The sequence below is a fragment of the Hylobates moloch genome, unplaced genomic scaffold, assembly GCF_009828535.3.
Source record: "Hylobates moloch isolate HMO894 unplaced genomic scaffold, HMol_V3 SCAFFOLD_6, whole genome shotgun sequence".
Classification (NCBI taxonomy): domain Eukaryota; kingdom Metazoa; phylum Chordata; class Mammalia; order Primates; family Hylobatidae; genus Hylobates; species Hylobates moloch.
Window position 1 is genome coordinate 51693310 of NW_026652281.1, and position 26044 is coordinate 51719353.

General features: G+C 40.4%; 1 protein-coding gene across 3 annotated transcripts in view; it reads right to left on the reverse strand.

Moving 5' to 3' along the window:
* Window positions 1–26044, reverse strand: part of CAST (calpastatin) — an 800936-nt gene that overhangs the window by 231482 nt on the left and 543410 nt on the right. The gene's annotated exons all lie outside the window — the stretch shown is intronic.

The window sequence follows — 26044 nt, forward strand, 5'->3', positions numbered from 1 at the left end:
CTTTCTTTCTTTCTTTCTTTCTTTCTTTCTTTCTTTCTTTCTTTCTTCCTTCCTTCCTTCCTTCCTTCCTTCCTTCCTTCTTTCTTTCTTTCTTTCTTTCTTTCTTTCTTTCTTTCTTTCTTTCTTTCTTTCTTTCTCCTTCCTTCCTTCCTTCCTTCCTTCCGTCCTCTCTCTCTTTCTTTCTTTCTTTCTTTGATGAAGTCTCGCTTTGCCACCCAGGCTGGAGTGCAGTGGCATGATCTCAGCTCACTACAACCTCTGCCTCCTGGGTTCAGGGGATTCTCCTGCCTCAGCCTCCTGAGTAGCTGAGATTACAGGTATGCACCACTACACCTGGCTAGTTTTTGTATTTTTAGTAGAGACGGGGTTTCACCGTGTTGGTCAGACTGGTTTTGAACTCTTGACCTCGTGATCTGCCTGCCTCAGCCTCCCAAAGTGCTGGGATTGCAGGCGTGAGTCACCGTGCCCAGCCTGTTTTTCTTTTATACTTCACCAAAACAGGACAAGTAATGGTTTCTTAAAGGTTACTTGTGATATGGAATCTGACATCATATAGTTGCAGTTTTCATACTCTGTTACATTTAAATCCATCAATCTATCTCATACTTTAAATAGATTTTTGCTCGTGTATGATTGTGTAACATCACGCATTGGTTATTTGGAAAATGTCGATTCAATGTGATTTGCAGATGCTCCAAATGTTGACACATTTCATTTTACACTATCAAAAGATAACATTTGTTACTATTACTACTGATCTCATCAGAAAAAGACTTTAAGTATTAGGAATCTGTCAGGTTCATACTGGTGGATGCAAATTTTCCAAAATTCTAATTTCTGCTTGAAAGTTTATATTTTATCATTGACAACATATACTGTCAATTGTTTTCTTGGAAGTTATAGGCTTATTTAATTTATTTTAGGAAATATCTGCTAAAACTTTAAGTTTGAATAACCATAGTCTAGCAATTGTCCAATCAATTAAAAACGGTGTAGGATGGCCAAAGTATCTAATTCAGCTCACAACTCAAACAATTGCACAAGTGCCTATCCCCAGGTACACTCACATATTTGAGTAGACTGAAGTTTATGCACACTTCTTGTTTTGACACAGAAAATATTAAAAAAAATTCAAGAGTCAGGATTAATAAAGTTAATATTTTTGCTGCTTCATCAATGACCATCTCAATGAAAAGTGGCATTTTGTTTTTTTCTATGGAAGTGCATGGCTGAAAATTTGGAGCCTACATGTACTGCTTGGTACCACCATGCTGCAGTTTGCTGAAGTATCTGCAATTTTCTAAGTGTCAGCAGTTTTGGCTGCCATTGCTTATGCTCCATCAGTGCAAATCTCAAAGCAGTGAAAAAGGCATATTATGTCTTAATATTATTATAAAATACCTTTGATTTTAGACTCCCTGGAAAGTTATTGGTGTTCTCCAGGGATTCATGGGACACAGTCAGGGAACTATTAGTCTAGTTTGGTACTGGAGACTTTCCTCTGTGGGCCTTCTTTTTTCTCTCTGAGCTCTAATCCAGAGATTTTCCTTGGTAATTCTGCATTACAGCTGTTGCTTTCAGGATTCCAGGTCATCTTTTTGTTGTTTCTTACCTCTTTGTTTTCTTACAGCACAAAATTTATATGATAGTAAATTTTTCTGAGTTCTTGCATATATAAAAGTTCATTAATTCCATCTTTACCCATGAAGGGTTAGCTGAACATGGAATTATAGTTTGAAAATAATTTCTACTAAAAATTTCTCATTGCTCTGTTGTCTTCTAGTGCTCACTGTTGCTATTTTGTCGGCAAGAAGATGATTCTAGTTTTATTTGTTTTTTTTTTTTTTTTTGAGACCAGGTTTCCCTCTGTCACCAAGGCTGGAGTGCAGTGGCACAATCATGGCTCACTGCAGCCTCAACCTTCCAGGCTCAAGCAATCCTCCCACCTCAGCCTCTCGAGTAGCTGGGACTACAGTTGTGCACCACCATCCTGGCTGATTTTTTAATTAAAAACAATTTTTTTTTGAGATGGAGTTTTGCTCTTGTTGCCCAGGCTGGAGTGCAATGGCACGATCTCAGCTCACTGCAACCTCTGCCTCCCAGGTTCAAGTGATTCTCCTGCTTCAGCCGCCCAAGTAGCTGGGATTACAGGTGTGCACCACCACACATGGCTAATTTTTGTATTTTTAGTAGAGACAGGATTTCACCATGTTGGCCCCGCTGGTCTTGAACTCCTGACCTCAGGTGATCTGCCTGCCTTGGCCTCCCAAAGTGCTGAGATTACAGGTGTGAGCCACGATGCCTGGAAAATTTTTAAATTTTTTTTGTAGAGACAGGGACTCACTATGTTGCCCAGGCTGGTCTCAAACTCCTAGGCTCAAGTGGTCCTCTGGCCTTCGCCTCCCAAAATGCTGGGATTACAGGCATGAGCCACCACACTCTGACTGAGAAGGTGATTCTTGATTCTTTATAAGTTGTTTCCTTTACACCCTGATTGTGGAAGAATTTCAGACCTTGTTTATACCCTTAGTGATGCTAAATTTCAGAAAGATGTGCAACGTCTTGTGCAAACAAAGACAGGAGTCTTTGTTTCTCATTCATCACAATAAGCCCTCAGTAGGCCCTTTAAATCTGCAGTCAGGCCTCCCAGTTGTTTGAAATATCCTTGCATTATTTCTTTGATGATTTATTTTCTATCTTTTTTTTTCTGGAACTTCCATTAGTCAGTTGTTGGAACACTTGGAAATATCCTTTGGTTTTCAGTCTACACGTCTAACTTTGTTATTTTGAGATGGGGAGGTCTTGGTTTGTTGCCTAGCCTGGACTCAAACTCCTGAGCTCAAACAATTCTCTTGCCTCAGGCTCCCAAGTGGCTGGGATTACAGGTGCATGCCACTACGCCTGCTCTAACTTTCATTTTTAAGTATTTTCTATCTCTTTGACTTTTTGTCCTACTTTCTGAGTACAGTTCCCATTGAATTTTCCTTTTGTTGAATTTTTTATTTCGAAGTCACATTTTAATAGTCAAGACATCTTTCTTAGGCTTTGAGGGTTCCTTTTTCAGAGCAAACTTTTCTGGTGTTATGAGGCAATATTTTCTTAAATCTCTCTGCAGATATGAAATAAAGTTTAATTAAGTTTCTTTTCTATTCCATATGTTAAATTTTCACTTTCTCCAGTGTCATCTTTACCTGTTGATTTATCCTGATCTTTTTCTTTCATGTAGGAGGCTTTCTTTAGAAAAATCTTGTGATCTTAAATTATCTATTTATCTTCAGGAATGAGACACTAAAAAGTTAATTGAAAGCTGTTAGTACACGGGTAGGCCTTGCCAACTTATAGATTTTACATTAAAGTGCTTCTTAGGAAAGTAGACATTATTTATACTAGGCAATCTCTAGAAGCTGGAGAGTGTAGGTCTCAGTTTCTATGGAGGATTTTTCTTTTGTGTCAGAAATTCAAAATGCGGGGGTGAGTGTGGTGGTAGACCAACAGTTCTGTACATTCCCTTCCAATCAATCTCCCTGTTTCCAGCCCAAGTTTTGCTTCTATTCTTTCACCTGTAGCATGTTCTGGACTGCTCCAGGGCTGCACAGGACAGAATGAGTCTCTCCTTAAGCCTGCCACCTCTATGTGTTCTGTGAGCTGTGGCCTCCTCTGTCACACTCAATCACTCTTCTATCTGCTTTCCATCCTCCAGAAATTATTGACATGAAGCCATTATGATGGCTTGTCTCCTGATGTCTTTGTTGTTGTGGTTTATGTCTTTAAAAAAATTATTTGCAGTGGGGTGCAGTGACTCATGCCTGTAATCCCAGTACTTTGGGAGGCTGAGGCTAGCATATCACTTGAGCTCAGTAATTCTAGACTAGCCTGGGCAACATGGCAAAGCCCCATCTGTATAAGAAACACAAAAATTAGCTAGGCGTGGTGGTGCATGCCTGTAGTACCAGCTACTAGGGAGGTACTACAGTGGGAGGATCACCTAAGCCCAGGGAGGTCAGTGTTATAGTGAGCCAGGATTGCGCCACTGTACTCCAGCCTGGAGACAGAGTAAGAGCTATTCTCAAAAGAAAATTTAAAAAAAAATTGCTATTTTTTTGCTAGAGTCTTGGTATAGAAAGGGGAGAAATGCATGTGCTCATCATTCCAGTATTCTGAACCGGTCCCTCTCTCCCTTCCTTTGGCTTCTCAAAGAAGCCATTCCTTCAGTTTTTCTCCTCCTGGGCTGACTCTTTTGTGGGCTCCTACTTCTGCACTGATAGCTCAATATTTGAGTTTCTCTCTTCTCTATACTCTTTTCCTGGGCAATTTTTCACTACATTGTTTTAAAGTGTTTATGAACATGCTAGCAGGTCTCCACTGTGCATCACCCTGACCTTACTTGTGGACTCTAGACTCTTCATCCAATTGCCTACTTGAAATTTCCACTTCAGTGTTTCACAGATATTTCAATTATTGGTTTCCAGTATCACCCTCTCCAATATAGTGCCTGTATTCAGGCTTCTCTAGCTCAGTAAAGGACTCTTTACCTCTGCAGGGTCTTTTCACATCCTTTTTCCTCTTCTCTATTTGCATGGCTTCTCATCCTTCCCATGGTTCCTCCTCCTTCTCCATGTACAAGCCTCCTCCCCAGAGAAGCCTTCCGTGATTACCCTACCTAAGGCTGCTCCCTTCCTCCCTCTCTCCCTCCCTCCCTCCCTCCCACGTTAGTCTGTCTCTTGACACTCTGTTATTAACCGTTATAGAACTTTACAAATTTGAAATTATTATGTTTATTTCTTTTTCTCTGTCTTATTAGATAGTGAGGTCCACTGCAGGTAGAACTGTTTGGTCATATTTATCAGCTTTTCCAACACTAGCATGGTGCTGGACACATAGGAGGAACTCACCAAATATATATATATATATATATGATGGCTGTATTCTTCCATTCTCACAGTGCTATGAAAAAATACCCAAGACTGGGTAATTTATAAATAAGAGAGGTTTAATTGACTCACAGTTGTGAATGGCTGGGAAGGCCTCAGGAAACTTACAATCATGGCAGAAGGCACTACTTCACAGGGTGGCGAAAGACAGAATGAGTGCCCGGCAAAGGGGAGGCCCCTTATAAAACCATTATATCTCATGAGAACGAACTCACTATCACAAGGATATCACAGGATGGGGGAAACTGCCCCCATGATTCAGTTATCTCCATCTAGTCCCTCCCATGACATGTGAGGATTATGGGAACTACAATCAAGATGAGATTTGAGTGGAGACATAACCAAACCATATAAATGGGTCAAAATAAATAAATGCTGAAATCTCAAAAAGCTTATTTATAATGATCTGAAACTTGCCTTAAACAGGTCTCAAAAATACTGTAACAACTCATCTTATTGCTTATTTAATTTTTTAAACTGGAAACCTAAGCACGGCTCAATTAAAACGTATAATTTTTATCTTTCAATTATACTTCAATAAAACTGGCAAACAAAAAACAAACCAAAAAAAAAAAAAAAACCCAACAATTATAATGCTTATGAACACAGCTTAGACCAGAAAACAATATGAGTACTTTTTAACTGGCATTTATCACTTCCTGGATGACTCCTAACAGTCTATAGGCTTATAGCTCCAACTAAATTTTCTCTTAGTTTCTTCCTTTTATCCTTACTTGACCCAACTTGATGAAATTAACAAGTTTTGTTTGATAAGAGCCACAAATACTCAGCTTAAAATGAATTATGAATCATGACACCACCTGAGAACACAGGAATAATAAAGAGGCAAGACTTTCCTGCAAAACCCAGACAGCTCTCTGTATTTCACTCCTTTAAACCTGCCAAATAAATGCCACCAAATAGATCAGGTGGATTGAGAAGATCTCATTGTCCGGAGGAGTCGTTGTCACCAGGTTTATGTCAATTGTCCTGCTACAGATTCTTGGCTTAATTCCCAACATTCACTTCTTCAGGGAAGAAATAGGGACAAAAACTGGATTATGCAAAGAAATACGACTTGAGAATTGACAGGCAGAATAAGATACTATTCATGACTGTGGATGTGATATTTTGTGTGGTCTAGTCATCACTACAAGAGCCTTCTATTATCTCTTGGTACTAGAAATAATCATTTGTGCCAACCTTATAAATGCTATTAGCTGATGTCTTACATGCTATAATTTTTGGTTTTAATGAAAACAATTCTTAGAAATTATCATAATACCCTATTTCTGATGTAGTAATAAGAGCTATTTCTGTGTAGTAATCAGAGCTTGTCTTATCACATCCAAGGGAAAGCAACTGCTTGGGGTGGGCATCTATTCTTGTCCCTCACCATCTTGTGAGCCAATTGAAGACTTTTCAGTATCCTCCTGCAGGCTGTTCCATCCCATGGGGATATTGCTCACAGGAAATCATACTTACCTTGTAAGGCCTTCTTCTCGTCCTAGGGGAGGTGTAAATGCAAGTAGGAGGGGCCCAGTGGAAGGGGGGCCAATGGTTGCCTGGAGAGGTGACCATGACAGAGCCACAGTTGGGGAGGAAGTTGTGCTAATTAATTGGATCTGATTCTCTGAGTCCCTTGATCTAAGCCCAGGATGACGCTATCTCCCTCAATGTGCTCTGGCTAAGCTTAAAAATGCTTCATTATGAATGAGGCTGAATGAGTTTGAGCTCTGAAGTCAGACCACCTAGATTTGAATACTAGCTCTGCCAATTCCTAGCTGTATGACTTTAACAAGTCATTTAGCCTCTCTGAATGTTAATACTCTCATCTGAAAATGTGCATAAACTTGGAATCTCTGTCCAAGAGACTTAATTGTCTTTGTGGCAATGAAGTGAAAAACTTCTTAAAACTGGCAATGTACAATGAATACTAAATAAATAGTATTAGTTGCTATAGACTTTATGGCTATCTTCCCATCATTCATCCCTTTTTTCTTGGAAATGATGCCATTCTTGTTTGGGTTTGCATCCCTACCCCTCAAAGGTCTTTGTAAGTTTGAATGAGGCTCCACACACTCTTGGCTCAAAATACCTCTGGTTCTAGTCATGGGGGCCCTGGCTCGAGCCCAGCTTAATCAGCATAGTCCCACCTCATGGCCATGGATATTGGCTCTAGAATGGGTTTGTGGTCAAATTTGGTTTGATGAGATTTAAGGTGATTGTTTGGGACTTCTGGGAAAGAAGTGTGCTTGCTTTTCTGAGAGGTTTCAGAAGGGCAGTGGCATTATTATTGTTGCTATTACTATTACATTATTAATTGTGTATTACTATTCTAGGTTTTCTTAAGGATACTGACATTAGCTTTTATCACCTATGAGCCTGCTGTAGAGGGAGGAGTCAGAACTGCTCACAAAATAGACAGGGATTTACTGAACTCCACGAGCAGAGGAAAGGGACAAGTTCAGAATCTCCACAGGACACCCCATGGGTTAGGACCTTTAAGATAAGAGGGTGAAAGGAAAAAAAATCTTGGGACCCCAAACTCACTATGCTAACAGAAAACATTAAGCTTGGAAACTGAGTCATGCAAAAGCTGCCTTCTTTTTGTTCCTAAACAGATAGCTGGAGTGATAGAAGGCCACACATCTCCCCAGGTGGCCTCCTTCACAAGTTACTCACAAGGAAATTCCTCACTGGCCCCCTAAAACACAATTCTGTTGAATCTCACCTTGATAATGTAAATGTGTAGCTTATCTTCACAGATACAGAACGAAGACAGACTAGAAATCATCCATCCACCTACCCTGAGATAAATGTATATTTAACTTCTTCCTGTACCCTATGCTTACTTTATCCTACGTAAAATGCAGATCTACTGAGCGCCAGATGAATGTATAATTGACTGCTTCTCTTCCTGCTCCTTTCACAGGTAACATGTGGACTCAGTGAGTGCTAAGACAACCTCACAAGAATGTGACCACTTGCCTGTCTACCTACCCCTGCCATTCCCACCCCCATTTTCCTTTTCTCCTTCTCCTGCTGCTCTTTGCCATTTAAATATTGAAATCCTCAAAACCCTCTTTGGAAAAAGCACAGGCCACAGATCCTACTGTAACTTGTGTCTCATTTTCCTGGGTGTGTCCTCAACCTTGGCAAAATAAACCTCTAAGTTGATTGAGATCTGTCTCAGACACTTTGGCTTACAAGAGTTAAGGCACAGAGCAACCTGGGGTCCAGTGTTGCCTCCCAAGAGCCTTTCTCAGAATGCTTCACTAATTTTTAATGGCAATAGGGCAGCAAGTTATGTGACTGAATGGGTTCAGAACATGTTGCCCCCAAATATGCCACTTTGGCATATTGACTATTTTGAACTAAAGGAAATTGAGAAAAAAACAGTGAAGGAAAAGCTCTTTACTTCCCCATCAACTACTTAAAAGAAAGTATAAGTTTCCCCTTTGGTAAAGGAGATTTATATTTATAAAGAAAACTTTTATTAGTAAAGGTACTGTACCAGGAAAAGAACTACTGAGAGAAAAGTTTATCACCTGAGAGACTTTTATCTACATTACAAGGCAACCTTTATTCACCATACCTTTCCTACCTCTACCTTCCCATAATTTATCTGCACCTTCCTCCCTGCTCTCCAAATCCCCAAACCCCTATTCCTTCCTGTAGCTCAGAATGCTATATAAGTCTCAGTCATCTGGCTGCTTCCTGGGGTCTCATGTATTTGTGGGACTGCCATGCATACATACATAATTAAAATCATTTTTCCCCTGTTAATTTGTCTTATGTTAATTTAATTCTTAGAACAGCCACAGAACCTAGAAGGGTAGAAGAAAAAATCTCTTGACAACACTGCAGTGTTGAAACCTGTTATTTGAAACCCAGTTATGAGGTACTAGTGCAGGCATCACCAACCGATGGCATGTGTGCCAATTACCAGACAGAACAGTTTTCATTGTCAGGGGGATCAATTGCCACCCCACTCTCATGCCCACACTCTGGACCAAAGTTCCCTCTGGAAGGAACTATCACTAGACAATAAAAACAGCAGCTGACAAATGTCTCCAACCTCATGTTGACAATTAGGTTTATCCACCTTTGGAAGACAACCTCAGCACGCCAATTTTCAAAGATTTCCAACCTTTGCAGCACAGCGCAGTAAAGCTGACTCACATTTACAGTTTTATTTGTTGTTGTTTGGTTTCCTCTGATGCTTATATTTTTCTTTAACTTAACTAAGTGGTAACTAGGTCTAACATTTGTACTTGATTAGCCAGAAACACCGGATTACAATTCGTTGGCAAAAGTAAAGACCTCTAAAAGTATTTAACATATAGATAATATTTAAGTAGAGAGAGAGAAAGAATATAATCAAGCCTGATTCAAAACAGCCTTTTGGAAAACACTTCATAAATTTTTAACTGCAAGAGGGCAGGAACTGGTTTTTATGACTCAGCTGAAGGATGGTTCCTCGTAACCCACTGTTTTCATTTAAAATGTACAAAAAGAATGTTGCCTACTAAATCATCAATATCATTACTGGCTGTAACACCTTGGGTTTCCCTTGGAGACTTGGTTCTGGCATATAAGTCTGTAAGAAGCCTCAGATACAGGGAAAGAACCATCATGAGAGCCAACAGAGAGCAATCCCTCCATCTGCACCCCAACTTTGCCAAAGAGAGAGCTTTGCCCCAGATCTGGTTTCTAAGTACTGTGTGTAATTCAGCTCAAACAAAAAAAATCCTGGCTCATGTATTGCAGCAGCCATTATGATGTGACAAAGCATCAGTGAAATGACCAGCTCTCTAGGCAATGTAATACACCTGTGATCCATGTCACAGAATAGACCTGCCCTCAAGGAGTTTATAGCCTAAAGCGTGACTGTGTGGCATTACATCCATGTAGGATGCAACAGAACACATGAAGAGCCAAGGAAGCAAGATGACGAGTGAAGATGAATCACTCTTCAGTAATCAATATTATTCCCACTTCCCTCTTGGAGCCTCAGAGACAACAGAGCTAGGCAAGAACATTTCACAAGGTTAATACCCAGGAGGCCTGAGCTCTACTTAAGCTCTACCCTTTATAGCAAGAATCAATATTAACCAACATGTGGGCTTAAAACATTGTGTTTGAAAAGTCAGATTCTCCCTAAGCTTCTGTCTGCCTGTGGTGGTGGGAAATACATCTTTGGTCTCATTTTTGGGGGCCACCTCTACTTCCCTAGTATTAAATTGCAGTCTCAACTGACTGGTAGATCCAGAATACAGGGGCAGGGTGCCCTAGTTCTGGGTTCCCCTTGCTCATGTTCTCTGAGAAATAGGCAGCTTGGGCATAGGAACCGTTTCCAAGGTTGGGAGATGCTTCAGGGCTGATATCCCACTGCCCAGGCCATAACACATGGCCATCCCCCTATGGGATGTGTGGGTGTCCCAGAGTGCCAAGCATGAGCATGGTGGCCCTGGTCTCTACTCTCTGCTGGAAGGCTGAGGCCCTGACCCCTTCAGCCTCCACGAAGTATTAAAGCACCTCTACTTCTCAAATTGACCCAGGTTTGCTTTATTCAAACTATGAAGTTTCCTTCTGCTTTCAGATACTTCACTGTCATTGTCTTCTTGAGCTTATGCCTTGAAAACAAAAGTGGAAACCAGTTTTATCTGCCAGATACCTGGCAACTTCTGCTTTTGGCCTCAAAACTCAAGAGTTTATTAGGCATGGGAACACACAGCTTAGCGGCCTTTTCAGTATGAGGAAGGGAACTGTATGAACAGTATGAGAATGAAATGAGAATCACATTCTCAGTACATCGTCCTGTCACACATTTGTCTGTGTGGCCCAAGAAATTCAATGATCTATCCCTGCTCCCTGTACTAGTTTTAAATCCATAAAAAGGCAGGACAAAAGAAACCTATATCTTCTTGCAGAGATTCCCAGCTATCCTCACATGTATACTCTTGTTTTCTTCCTTGTAGAACTGCTGATTTAGCTGGAGACCGGGGTACTGGTAATAGACACTACATTTCCCAGCTTCTTTTGCAACTAAATGTGGCATTCATTGCAGCCAAGTTTTGTCCAATGGGAGGTTAAGTGGAAATGTATGTAAATTCTATGTATGTTAAGTGTCTTCAAGAAGGGACACATCCTTCTTTGTCCTTCCTTTTTCCTGCTGGCTGGAATGCAGTTACAGTGCCCAAGGCTCCAACAGCCACCCAGAGCCATGCAGTGGACATAGCATGCTGAGTGTGGAAGAGCAGGACTGATGTAGTCCCGGCCATGACCACCTCACAGAGCTTCACAATCAGCCCTGCACTGCCTGCCTGCAGACTTCTTCCACCCAAGAGAAATTAGCTCTTATCTTTAAAATAAACATTGTTATGAGCGATCCCAGCTGATATTCCTCAAGTGGCTGAGGAGCCTCCTGGCATGGAAGTCATCCTAAGCAAAGAGAGAGTCGGGCACCCAAGCTTAATGTGGCCACTGGGGCGAGTGGGGTGAGTCGGAGGATACTGAACATGTAACACTTAGCCTATTTCCAAAACCTGACTTTCTTGGTTTCAAATAACAATACGAGAAGAGTCTGAAAGTTAAAATGAAACTTATTATGTTTCTTAAGGTATTTGGTGAGATTGGGAACACTTTCTACACAGCTTGGGGTCCTGCATAACATCCCTATGGGGAGCAAGAGGAGGGAGTGTTGGTGGTGGCAGTGGCTCTAGGACCAGTCAGCAGCAGTGCCATGTGTGGGCACACCAGGCAGCACTTCCTCCTGACACCATTAACTCTCGCAGGTGAGGAAAACTTTCAAGGCAGCAGAAGGCTGAGCCAATGAATGGAGGTTTTCCAGTAGCACTGGGAGCATTGGAGGTGGCATAGCTGCCCTTTGACCAACAACCTGGGCAGCAGAAGTCAGTCCTCTTCAGCAGCAGACAACTACAGAGGTGAGGAGGGGCCAGGAGAAATGGTGGATGCTGAATGAATGCTGAGATAACTCATTATTTTGAAACAGGTTACATGTTCAGTATCCTCAGACTCACCCCACTCACCCCAGTGACCACACTAAGCTTGGGTGCCTGACTCTCTCTTTGCTTAGGATGACTTCCATGCCGGGAGACTCCCAGCCACTTGAGAAATATCAGCTGGGATCGCTCATAACTATGTTTATTTTAAAGATAAGAGCTAATCTCTCTTGGGTGGAAGAAGTCTGCAAGCAGGCAGGCAGTGCAGGGCTGATTGCAAAGCTCTGTGAGGACCCTCCAGAAATATCTGCAAATGAATGGAAAGTTTTGCAAAACTTTGAGGTCCTATAATGGTTAGTGGGGGTCAGCACTAGAGAAAGTTTATTATCATTAACGTGAGCCCTTTTCACCCTGAGGTTCAGGAGGCCCAGGAAAAGCATAGGTAACATTTTCTTAAAGTCTCTTTACAGATGACTATTGTTTTTTTCACTGTGCAACATTCATTTTACCAATATATGGACTTGACATAGGCTACAACGTCCTAAAACTGTTGTAAATTGGATAATAGAGATTTGCCTAGAAGAAACAAACAACGTCTTATGTATAGACTGTGTAGGAGGTAATAAGTAGGTGATGGTTCTGACATGGGATTCTACTAGAAGTGGGAAAAAAACACTCCAAGGACACATAATCTTCTACATTGTAAAAGTAACAAAAACGGAGAGTGGGTGGCTAGCCAAGAAAGCAAATGTGTTTATTTAGAAAAGGCACTTGATAATAAAAGTACCCAATCCGATTTGAGAATTAAGGCCTTGAATCCTCCCTTCTGAAGAAACATTAAATAAACAGAGGTTTGACCTTTCTCTAGTCTTTTTTTTTTTTGAGACAGAGTCTTGCTCTGTCACCCAGGCTGGAGTGCAGTGGCACGAGCTCGGCTCACTGCAAGCTCCGCCCCCAGGGTTCATACTATTCTCCTGCCTGAGCCTTCTGAGTAGCTGGGACTACAGGCACCCGCCACCACGCCCGGCTAATTTTTTTGTATTTTTAGTAGAGACGGGGTTTCACCATATTAGGATGGTCTCGATCTCCTGACCTCGTGATCCGCCCACCTCGGCCTCCCAAAGTGCTGGGATTACAGTCGTGAGCCACTGCACCTGGCCTAGTCATCTTATATAGCACAGCGAAGAGCTGCACAAATCCATTCATTCATATGTTCATTACATCAAACATTACTTGGTCATCTGCTATATTCTAGGAATTATGTGCCATATGAAAGCAGAGAAAATTCAAAGATGAGTAAAATATAATTCTTATCCTTGAAGAACTCAAGGTCTATTGAGTGAGGAGAGAGAAAGAGTAAGAGACAAATAAATAAATCATTGCAATATCATGTGATAAATGAATCTAAGTGACTATGTGGGAACAAGAGTCACAAGTCTTATGGGGAACATGTGACATGTGGGGATACATGATCTTTGAGTTCGGTCATGAACAAAATAGAGGACTTTATTAAAGACACACGAGTCAGGTAGGGCATTGCATACAGGCCTCGAGAAACTATGGAGAACATTACTTTGGGAACGTGAGAAAGAGTTTGGTGTGGCTGGAGCAATGGGAGAAGGACTGGGGACCGGGTAAGGTGAGGCCAGAAGGACAGATGGGGCCAGCCTGCAGAGTACTGTGTGCTGAGGAATTGGACTCATGCTTTTACTAGTGGTGACTCCTTGAAGGGTTTTAAGCAGCAGAGTGAGATAATCAAATTGGCTTAGTTTGACAGGTGTTCAGTCAACACTTACTGAGTTCCTATTTGGTGTTGAGCACTGTTCTAGGGATCAAAAAAAGAGCACACCTCAGGGAACTCACAGTCCATGGAAGAGGCAAACATAACATGCTGGGGTGGTGGTCTATACAAGATGTGTTGGGCTTAGCTCAGCCTGCGAGATTCAGAAAAGGTTCCAAGAAGCCCTAAACTGAGTCTTGAAGGACTCATGTAACTAATTGGTGTTTTCTACTACAATGGGATTTCATGGAATTTTAATAGCGCTCCTGGCACCTAGTAAACATTATAGAAGTAGCTATTAAATTAAATATACTTTAAAAATAAGAATGAAGTCAACCTGCTCCATTCAGTATCTGGAATGGTGCCCGTACATAGTAGGTGGATTCTGTCATGCACAGTAGGTAGATTATGTTATAGCAATGAAATGATGACAAAGAACTATGAATTTCAATATTTAGAATGGCATAACTAGACAGACATTTATTCAGTAAAAGAGATTTGAGAGGGGGAAAAGCCAGAATCCAACATGTCAACATGTTTTCCTTCTTGTTTATGCAGGGAGCGAGCACACACACACACATAGACACACACAGGTACACACACAGACACACACACAGGCACACATACACAGACACACACACATACACACACAGCCACAAACACACACACTGACACAAACACACACACTGACACACAGACACACACTCATACATACACACACACATACATACACACAGAGTCAGGTCTGGTTGAGGTGAAGCGTTCCTTTTGGACATTATGTGTTGAGGCCCCTGTGGGGCATCTGAGTGTATGTGTTCAGAACACTGTTGGAAATACAAATCTGAACTGAAGAAGGGAGCAGAGGACATTGTAGGAAGATGGCTGACAGAGCACATTCTCCATTCTCTCCCACCTACCCTTGGAAATAGCAGAAACAAATATAAAGTAAAATAAATCCAAATCAGTGTTGGGAAACAGAATGGGAGACACTTAGGGACTAGAAATAATGAGAAACCTCTGAAAGATAAAAGATGTGTTGTATTTAAGAAAATCACAGCTGGCCTAAAACTCAGGCAAAAAAAGGGAATTGTTTTGAGGGAGTCTCAAGTACAAAACCTGGAGGTATGAAGACTAGAAGGGGATCTTGGACATGAGGGTGATTTGTTGAGGATATTATGGGAGTAGCCAAGTGGTTGGACAACTTTTTTCCAAAAAAGGATTTAAGTACAAAAACATTCATATAACACAGTGAGATAGAATGCAAATAAATAGTTTTTAAAAAACAGAAAGAGAAAATAAGGATTAGAAAGTAAGGCCAGGTGCAGTGGCTCATGCCTGTAATTCTAGCACTTTGGAAGGCCAAGACGGGTGCGTCACCTGAGGTTGGGAGTTCGAGACCAGCCTGGCCAACATGGCGAAACCCCATCCCTTCTAAAAATACAAAAATTAGCAGAGCATGATCATGAGCACCTGTAGTCCCAGCTACTCGGGAGGCTGAGGCAGGAGAATCGCTTGAACCCAGGAGATGAAGGCTGCAGTGAGCTGAGATCATGCCACTGCACTCTAGCCTGGACAACAGAGTGACACCCCATCTTAAAAAAAAAAAGTAAGACGAAGCTAGGCGTGGAGTACATTAAAAATCATGCCATGAAATTGTATGCATTTGCTAGATAGAGGTGATCGCATATTTTGCAACAAACTTTCAATCAAAAGGAAAAGGAAAACAATTACATAACTGACAGCATCCAAAGACTTAAAGACAAAATTAGCCACTTGCAATTTGATTTACACAAGCCTAGTCTGGAATTGTGTACACGTTCAGAGCAGCCATTGGGTTAGATATGGTGGACAAAATGAACCACCAGGTACAGCATATTTGCTTGGTGCCAGCCTCTATACCTGTTTTCTAATTTAATATTCATAACAACTTAGTCCTGTTTTGGTCCCAAACCAGTGGGCTTTACATTGTCTTTTATTTCTTTTCAGAGAAAGATAGTTCTACATATTTCACTCTCTGCCAAGTACTCATCTGTGCAAAATGAAGGTTGACCCTCTGTGTATCAATAATCTGTGAGGAAATCTTCCAGAAGATTTGAATCAAAGGACATTATCTAAAATTATTGATACTCACAGCCATTCTTCTTTTTTTTTTTTTTTGTGAGACAGAGTTTTGCTCTGTCACCCAGGCTGGAGGGCTGTGGCATGATCTCGGCTCACTACATCCTCTGCCTCCCGGGTTTAAGCAATTCTCTGCCTCAGCCTCCTGCCTCCTGAGTAGCTAGGATTATAGGCACACACCACCATGCCTGGCTAATTTTTTAAAAATATTTTTAGTAGAAATGGGGTTTCACCATCTTGGCCAGGCTGATCTTGAACTCCTGACCTCATGATCCACCCGCCTCGGCCTCCTAAAGTGCTGGGATTACTGGCATGAGCCACCGTGCCTGGCCCCTCACAGCCATTCTTTAAGACTACAATAAACTCTTTTGATGCCTGCTGTTGAGCAGGGTTCAATATCACTCCTGCTCATGAAAGGTTGGTTGGCCCCAAACAAAGCCTGCTACGGTCACCAGGAATCCCATGTCTAAACCTTTGCAATCATTATAATCGCTTGGCCATGGAATGCTGTCCACAGGTGTTCTGTGAGGATATACAGCGTATAGGGAAGAGTCAGTGTTATTGTAAATGGGTCCAACCCTTGAGTCAATTCATCTGAAAGCTCAAATGTACATTTTAGGATAAAATTTATTCAAAGCTGATCACAACTATGTGTACACTGAAGTAGGAAGGTGTTGAAGCACGAGTCTCTCACCCTCCCAGATATCCCATAATCTAATTGATATGCTAATGCATTTCTTTTCTTTTTGGCTAGCTAATGTGTTCTTTGCAAATATGAATCTCAGTGATATAATATCTGTAGAGGAGGAAGAGGGAAGGGTATGAGGTTCAAGTTGACGTTAATCTATAATTAAATACTAGCTAAAATGTGTATAGGTGACTAGAATTACATGTCATCATCCTAGTGTTAGTCTTCACTACTATGTTTTTTTCTCCCAGATTTAGATGTAAAACACTTCAGAGACAAAGACTTCATCTTCTCATCAGAGTGTGGTATTTAAGAATGTGGGCTCTGCCAACAGACTACCTGATTTGAATTCTGGCTTCACCATTTTTTAGCTGTGTGCCCGTGGGCAAGGTGATTAACTTCTCTATGTTTCAGCTTCTTTGTTGGTAGAATGGGAATAATATTTGCTTTACTTTATACATGTTGTTCAGCTTCTGTGACATAATATTCACAAAGGGCTTAACACAGTCTCTGTAATGTGATAAGCATTTTAATAAAGACATGCTGTCATTATTATTCTATCACAACCCTATAGAACTTGTTATTACAACAATGGTAGGTGCCAATGTGAATGAATGAGGGAAAGAGTGAATGGGAATCACCTCCAATCCTATAGTATTTTAGTAGCTGATGGAGCACACCCACCTGACCCTCTAAACTTGGTTTTCCCTAAAGGTGTTTTCCTCTCATCGATGGAGCAATAATAAGCACAGACACATTTCACACTGTCAACTTGCTTTAGCATCCTCCAGCCTTCTGACACAACTCATCTCCAGCTACAGTGAGTGCCAGCTCCATTTATGTATCCTCCTTCCCAAATCCCCTCTATATCTGATTTCACATGGAAATAATCACAGTCAGAGTGTTTATGTAAGTCTCCATGGCAACAATCCATTCTCTGGTCTCCACGGTGACACTTGCAAACACTTATAACCTCTCAAATTCATTTTGTTTACTTGAAACGTCTACTGATTTGATTTATCAGCCTAAGCCATGCATAACAACACAAATCTACTTCTTTCCAAGCATAAAAAGGAAAGATGGGAGAGAAAATGAAGTGAAATAATATTTAGGTCATGTCTTATATGGGAAACCAAAGCTAGCATTTGTATTTGATTCCTAAATAAGTAAGGAACACGTAATTAGTACTTAAACATATATACAAATTGTCTTTTAAGAGTAGAAAAACTAGATTCTTAGTTAAAAAAAACAAAGATGTGTAGAACAAATGTTACTGAGTTAGTAATCAGAAGATCTGAAATCTGGATCTAATTTTAAGAAATCCAACCATTCCAAGACTGAAGATTTTCTTGGCATATGAGATTGTAACTGCTAAAACCAGGACAGACCTGGGGAAATCGAGATGATTGCTAACTCTAGTGTGCACACTGGAAAGAGTTTGCTGATACCTCCGTCATCATCTTCGTCATGTCATTGAGGGGTTAAAGAAAACCATTGCTGTGGTTCCTTTCAGATGTAATGTTTTGGGAGTCTAAAAAGTAGAGCTGGGCATTTTCCCCAGGAGCATCCTAGTTCACTGTGAGAATAGTGTGTCATATTTCCCAAACACAAACGCATGTTAGAAGTAGAAGTGCATTTCTTTTAGAGCTGAGTCAAATAACTTGTCAATTCGTGAACTCTAGCCAACTGACTTAATCATACACATTCTTCTACATTGTTCCCCAGCATTTTCATCAAACAAGGACAATTTTTTGATAGCAAGGAGAGGGAGTTAAGAGTGAATTAATTGCATTTCTTCTTCAAAAACATTGTGTCATTTAGGGCACATCATCCTGCCATTGCAAAACAACTCTAACGACCATTAAGAAACTAACTGACATGTAGACTTTTTCACCTTCCTAATTCTGCATGATAAATGAGAATGGATGTCAAAAGATGCATCAACATGCTTCTTTGATCCATAGCAATTAAAAAACCAACATGCCAAAACTATAAGAAATTATTCCAAACAAGTCTCATTTTTTTTTTTTATTTTCACATAGCTGGAAAGTTTACCATGTTATTCAGGAGTGTGGGACATCCATTGGGCTGAGCAGAGATGTTTTGAACAGAGCAATGTGTTGGTTTTTCCATTTCAGTTCACAGCATTTGTATGTCCCTTGAAACAATTTCCACTTGAAGAAAAATAATTGCTTTTGTAGAAAGAATATGCACATGATTATTTTTGCCCCCTGAAATGCATGGCCACCATCTAAGGAGATCCTTTATTCGTCATAGATAATTCTTCTGCAACTTAGTGACTCTGATGCAAAATCATTATTGATATTCTTGGCTATGTATTGCTGGTTTATCTACTTGTCTGTCCATCTGTCACTAGCTAGCTAGCTAGCTAGCTATTTATCTTTATAGAAATTCTTTAAAAAGCATTGTGGCATGCTAAACTTAAAAATATTATTTATAAAACGACAATTATATAGAAAAAGACTAAAGGAAAAAACCCTTAAATATAGGATATTTCTTAGAAATCTTTTGGACTTATCTATCTTTATTTATTCTAATTATATGTTCTCTAAAACTTTTAGAAACTTAAATTTTACTGATTTTCTTTGTTATAAAATTAATCCATTTTCTTATTCTTTTCTGTAGCAGAATGAAGTCTTCCGTCAACTTCAATGTCCTCATTATTGCCCTAGAAGGGAAGGGATGCCTTTTGGAACAAGCATACTTTGCAATTGTATTATATTATAAGTGATCGATATTAGCCAAAAAGAGGTTTGTTTACCTTATAGGTGTTTCATGCTGAAGAATTTAAGGATCCATCTTTGTTTGTAGGACTAGAGGTGGGTACAGGTCTTAATCACAAGGAGAAGCACTTATGTCCTGAGGAAAGGACAGAGAGTGGCAAAGGGGAAAAGAGTTTTTCAGTGTGCATTCCTGGTGAATTCTTTCTAACCTAAAGGTAACCTTCAAAGGAATAATAAAAAAAATTTTTTGACCCATCCTCTAAACTCTATGCATGCTTATGATCCCTTACAAATAAATTTGTGCTTATTCTTGCAAGGGATTATGCCTTCCAAAACAGGGGGAGGGAGCTTTAGTGAATTGCAGTAGAGGAACTGGCCATGCCAAGGGAAGAAAGCCAACATCACTCTACTGCTACAGAAAATATCATGGTCAGACCCAGCCTGAGCTGTTGGGCCACTTGGTGTATCCTCTTAAGAGAGAAAAACCAAGGTGGGTAGAGGCGATCAAGAACTGAAATTTGTGGTCAAGGGCTATAAGGTGAGTGGTGTAGGGCTATAAGGTGAGAGAATAGACTATGTCTCACTAGTAATCTAGAAGAATGCTTTAATAGGAGAGTTTATTAGTGGTTCCACCCAAGATTTCCTACAGAAGATGTTGGAGGAATGAGGACTTTGGACTCTTGTTTTGATCCAATACAGAATTTAAAGAAGGGTGAATTGGTCTCAGGGCAGGGAAAGTATACGAGTGGAGCACTTGTACCCATTGCTAGAGTCTCTTCAGGAGCAGGAAGGAAGGGGAAGAAATGCTCTGGCTTTTCCCTGTCTCTTGCTCTCTGGTACCCAACCCATTCACTAAATCTTGCTGCAAGGCAGAAGGCAAGGGAGCCTGGGAAACATCATTTCCTAAAATGCAGAGTGGAACTGAAAAGGGCAGGAGTGGGTCTAGGAGAAAACAGAAATATCACCGGCACTGAGGCTGAAATAAATTAGGGGTTGCTTTTCCTCTCACAGAAAAGAAGTCTGGAAGTAAGATATCGGACATGAATATTGTGGCTCCAAGATAGCACCAGCAAGCCAAACCTCTCTCTCTTTCTGCTTTACCATTCACAGTGTGTAGCTGCCATTGTCAAGATCACTTTATGGTCCCCAAATGACAGCTGTTGTGCCATTTATCACGCTCACCTTTCAAGCAGGAAACAGGCTAGATGGACAGGACATAAAGAACTTTCCATATGCATTCTTCTTCATTGTTCCCCAATATTTTCATCCCCAGGACTACCAACTTATGTCTAATTAGCTATTCCTGTTGACAAAATCAGCTGAAAAGTGTTATTTTTCAGCTGGGCAAATTGTCCTGGGTTTTTCATTTTTGAAGCACTCCCATCCTTCTTCTGCATTTAAGAAAAGAGAAGATTGGGTATTGGGCAAACCACAGACAATCTCTACCACAGAAAAAGAGAAAGATCGACATTTAAGAAATAGCACTGGCCGTGCACAGTGGCTTACACCTATAATTCCAGCACTTTGGGAGGACAGGGTGGGCAGATCACCTGAGACCAGAAGTTTGAGACCAGCTGGGAAACATGGCAAGATGCTGTCCCTACTAAAAATACAAAAATTAGCTGAGCATGGTGGCGCACACCTGAAATCCCAGCTGCTTGGGAGGCTGAGGCATGAGAACCGCTTGAACCCAGGAAGCGGAGGGTGCAGTGAGCAGAGATTGTGCCACTGCACTCCAGCCTGGGTCTGGGCAATAGAGCGAGACACTGTCTCAAACAAACAAACAAACAAACAAAGAAGAGGAAATAGCACAAACACAATAGAGTGGCTGGGGGGCATCTCAGACACAGGCATATGTCTCATGATACAGTAGGACCGAAGGCAGGGAGTGCTGGGTGAAGGGTGGGGGTTATAATTTTCTATAGCACTATTTAAATTTGAGTAGAAATTTGCAGGAATGATTAAACTTTGAGTATAGTTTTGATCAACTACAAGTAAAATTGGGTTCTCTCTCTAGTAATAGAATACCCTTCCAGATATTTGGATACATAAAAGAAATATCATTCATTCATTCATTCATTCATTCACTTATTAGAAGTAATAAGCAAATACTTGGTTATTTGCAATACCTACTGTGGTAGGTACTGGGTATAAGGGTGAATATACAGAGTTATGCCTGCCCTCCTCAAGCTTACATTCATTTTTACAGGCTCCTTAACCTCTGGTCCAGCACTTATAAATGAATAACCTGTGAACCACATACTTAATTTGTTTGTCCTACGTAATGTTAACTAATGCAGTATGAAAAAATATTTAAACTAACTGATAGCAATTATGGGTTGAATTGTGCCCCTAAAAATATGCGTTGAAGTCCTTAGCCCCCGATACCTCAGAATGTGACCTTATTTAGAAATAGGGTCAGTGCAGGTGTAGTTATTAAGATGAGGTCATACTGGAGCACAGAGGGCCTTTCATCCAACGTGACTGGTGTTCCTGTAAACAGAAGAGAAGAGGCACTGACACCTACACATACAACAGAAAAGTATTCTGTGACAGCCAAGGCACAGATTGGACTCATGCAGCTGCAAACCGAGGAATGGCAAGGATTGTTGACCACTGCCAGAAGCTAGAAGGCAAGGACCCAGAGTCCTAGAGAAAGCACGGTCCTGCTGACATCTTGACGTGGGGCTTCTAGCCTCTAGAATGGCGAGAGAATAAATGTCTGTTATTTTAAGCTGCCCAGTTTGTGGTACTTTGTTATGGCAACCCTAGGAAACAAATAAGCTAAGATTTTTCAAAAAAATCAGGACTTTTTATACAAAAATTCAGACTTTCATTTTCTCTTGGAACAGAGCAGATCTGGCAAGACTGGCAACGAGGGTGGAGCTGAGTAACTACCATCTTCTCCAGAGGTAGCACTCGACTGGCTTACTTTTCTGTGGCTCTCATAGGAATTTGTATTTATACCCAGCTGCCTTTAGCTACATTGTCTGCTTCTGGCCACAGTCTTACTTAATGCACCTGACCAGTGACTTCTTTGTTGTCAGGGGGTAACTGATTTACCCAAATCTCAGTGGAGATTTCACTGCCCATCCTAGTCAAGGGTATCAACCCTGCACTCCTTTCCCTGCTTTGTATTTCCCCATGGAACCCATCTATCTGTCTGTCTATTTATTTTAACTTCTGTGCTTTTTATTGTCTGTCTTCTCCTACTAGAATATAAACTCTCCAAGGACAGATACGTGTTTGTTCTGTTCACTGTGGTAGCCCCAGTGCCTACAGCAGAGGCTTGCTCATGAATACAGAAGTTATAGGATGCAAAAACTGGGATAAATTTCAGAAATCCACGAATGCAACCCCCACTAACCAGGCTGGCAGAGGGGACAAGACTTGACAAAGGTCATACAACCAATTAGTAGCCAAATGAGTGATAATCAGGACCCAAATGAATGATAAGCAGATTTTCTGTCCCAAGTCCCATGATTGTTCTGTGGTTTCAGGCTGCCTCCCTGCTCATGTAGTCATAGTGCTTGGATCTTAAGTACAGAAATATCAAGATGATAATAGAGAAATGATAACCATTATGTATTATGTCTAATTACTCATCTGCTACATGTTTTCAGAACAAAACTGAAAAAAATCTTTGTTTGTGTTCCTAGTATCTGAAAAGGTGACAAGAGATTTACTTCCTCTTTCATGATTATTCATACTAAATATTTAATTACTGATATTAATACTAAGGATTTAATTGTTATGGTTTAGTAAATAACTTCAGCTTTGGAAAGGATCATGGCTGATATCTTGATCGTCACATTTTGTGTTTCTTGTTAATGAGGTAGTAATAAAAGACTATGTTCCACCCACAAGATTTGAAATATAATATGATGCTAGAAAATCAAATGGTGGTTTTCCATTAGTTAACTCACCCAATTTTTATAGGAAAGATCTGTCTAATTATTAAAAAGAGAATACCAAGTCACAAAGAGGCCACTATCCGTCAGTCATTCATTTATTTAAGAAAACTTAATGAGGTTCTACTATGTGCCATATATCTCCAATCATAAGCCCTACTACCCTTCTAGGACTTATGTCTTAGAGCCATGTTTTCTGAAGTGGCCTACTGATTGAGGGTGGGAAGCACTTGCAAAACATACAGGTTTATAAGCTCCACCCTAGACCTACAGAATCACAATCTCAGGGAAAGAATCAGAAATTGTATGCCTACCAAGCGTGCACGTTCATTTTTATTAGGCATGCGTTGGTAACAGTTTTAGTGGGAGAAATCAACATTATTCAAGTTTATACTAATACATGTACAATTTCTAAAATAAGTACTATGGAAAACTGTATACAGTGATTGTTCATTTACTGTTCAATATATATTTATTGAGCACCTCCTGTATATCAAACACTGCTCTAGTGCTAGAGATACAACAGCAAACAAAGCAGATTAAAATTTCTGCACTCACAGAACTTTCATTTTAGTGAGGAAAACAGACAATGAACACATACTCAAATGGGATAGTTTCATATGGTTTTCAATGCCATTTCCTTTTGAGAAGGCTTTTTGTGCCAGGTAACCAGGCCAGGAGGAAAAGAAAGACAAGGGCAAGAGGTTGGATTTGAGGGACTTCGTTTCCCTGCTACTCTGGGGACCAAGCTTCAGAAGATGAGAGAGAAGTACTCAGATAAATCTAGGGTGATTTTGGAACCAAAGTCTTGATTTGTCTTCTCTAGGTCATTCTGGAAAGATCGCATGCTTTTCAGAGAAGCCCAGAGGCTAGTGTTGAGCTACTATCTCCAACAGACCAATTAGGAGTAGAGTAAAATTGGCTAAGAAAGGTGCTTGAAGGATAGTATAAAATGTTCTTTCTATTCCACTGATTCTCCAAGACTTTCCCCTGGAGTGTTGGGATCTAGAAGTTCCTGCATGGCTGGGAGAGGAGGGGTTAAGGGAGGGGTGGTGGCATGCAGAAATAGCTGAGAGTACTTGCTGGTGAAATATAACACAATATGCTAGCATCATATTATATTTCAAACCTTGTGGATAAAATATAGTCTTTGTGGACGGGTGTGGTGGCTCACGCCTGTAATCCCAGCACTTTGGGAGGCCAAGGCAGGTAGATCACGAGGTCAAGAGATTGAGACCATCCTGGCCAACATGGTGAAACCCGTCTCTACTAAAAATACAAAAATTAGCTGGGTGTGGTGGCGGGTGCCTGTAGGCCCAGCTACTCAGGAGGCTGAGGCAGGAGAATCACTTGAACTCGGGAGGCAGAGGTTGCAGTGAGCTGAGATCGCGCCACTGCACTCCAGCCTGGTGACAGAGTGAGATTCCATCTAAAAAAAAAAAAAAAAAGAATATAGTCTTTGTTTTGTGTGTGTGTGTTTTTTGTTTTGTTTTGTTGTTTTACTAACTCATGAAGGAGGAACACAAAGGCTATGGGAGGGGCAATGTGACTGTGGCTGAGAGCCACAGTGTGGACCACACAAGCCAGGAGTGGATTAGAATCAGAGAGAGGAGAGAGGGACAGTTTTAGGCTGGAAGAGACTTGTAAAAAATGATGAATGTTTTCAAAGATACACATAAATTTAATAGTATAATAAACCCCACATATACATCACTCATATTCTAGATTTTTCTCAGTCTTGTTTTTTTCTATAGTCCACCTCTTTTTTGGATAGAATATTTAATATCAAATATCAGACATAATGTCATTTTATTCATACAAACGTCAGTGTGCATGTCAAAAAATATAGGCAATTTTAACCATTACCACAGTGCTGTTATCACATCTTAAACAATTAACAACTGCTTCAAGAATTATCTAATATACAGTTCATATTAAATGTCCCTGATTGTTTTGGATTGCCTTTCTGCAGCTGGCTTGTTTGAATGGGGATTTAATCCACATACTGCATTTGGTTATTATGTCTCTTAAGTGTCTTTTAATCTAGAGCAGTCCCCTTGTATCATCAAGAGTAGGAACTTAAGAACAAAACAAGATCGGTGGGAAAAAAATAAACCATTGTCCTATTTTGCTCACCTGAGCTTCAGCGTAGATATTCTCACCCTGCTACAACAATAAGAAACATTAATAATTGTGGAGAATATCATCAAACTGGAAGGTTACTTTAGGAAATTTTCCTGGGTGAATTGTATTTACTGAAAAGCAGCTAGAATCTACTGGAGCAAAGACTCTTATTCAGGAAATATTTTTATGCACTATTTCCAAAGGCCATTGGATGAATGTGCCCCTCAATTTCTCAGTTGCCTTCCTATAAATCCTGCAAGACTCATCAGCAGCACCTACTCTGACTCACAGACTATTACAGCTTATTGAGAAATAACTTGGACTTCCCAGAAGACTAATTTACGTCAGCAAGCAAAAGGATAATCACAACTATAAATCTTAAATCTATCCATGTGTACAGCTGGGTTAAAAAAATTCAATAGTATATTGTGACTTTCAACCAAAAGAGGACTTTGATTTCTTATTTTTTTAAAAAATAATCCACAACGTTATAAAAGTCCTCCAACTTTATTGCTGTTTCTTTCCTGCTACTGTGTAGGGTAAGACCGTGTAAATTACAGCTAAAGGACCAAAGTTCATTGTTAGCATCTCTTTGTTCTGGTTTAGAGGTTGTTGGGAAACCAGAGAACAATTATTTTAAAGAAAAACAACAGAAGTTAGACAACAGTACAAATACATACAGAGAAATTTCTCACATGAAAAAGCATTATCAGTCTTGATTTGTGTAAATTCCCAGTTTTAGAAATTGAATTCATTCCTTCTTATTGATTTCTTGGTTAA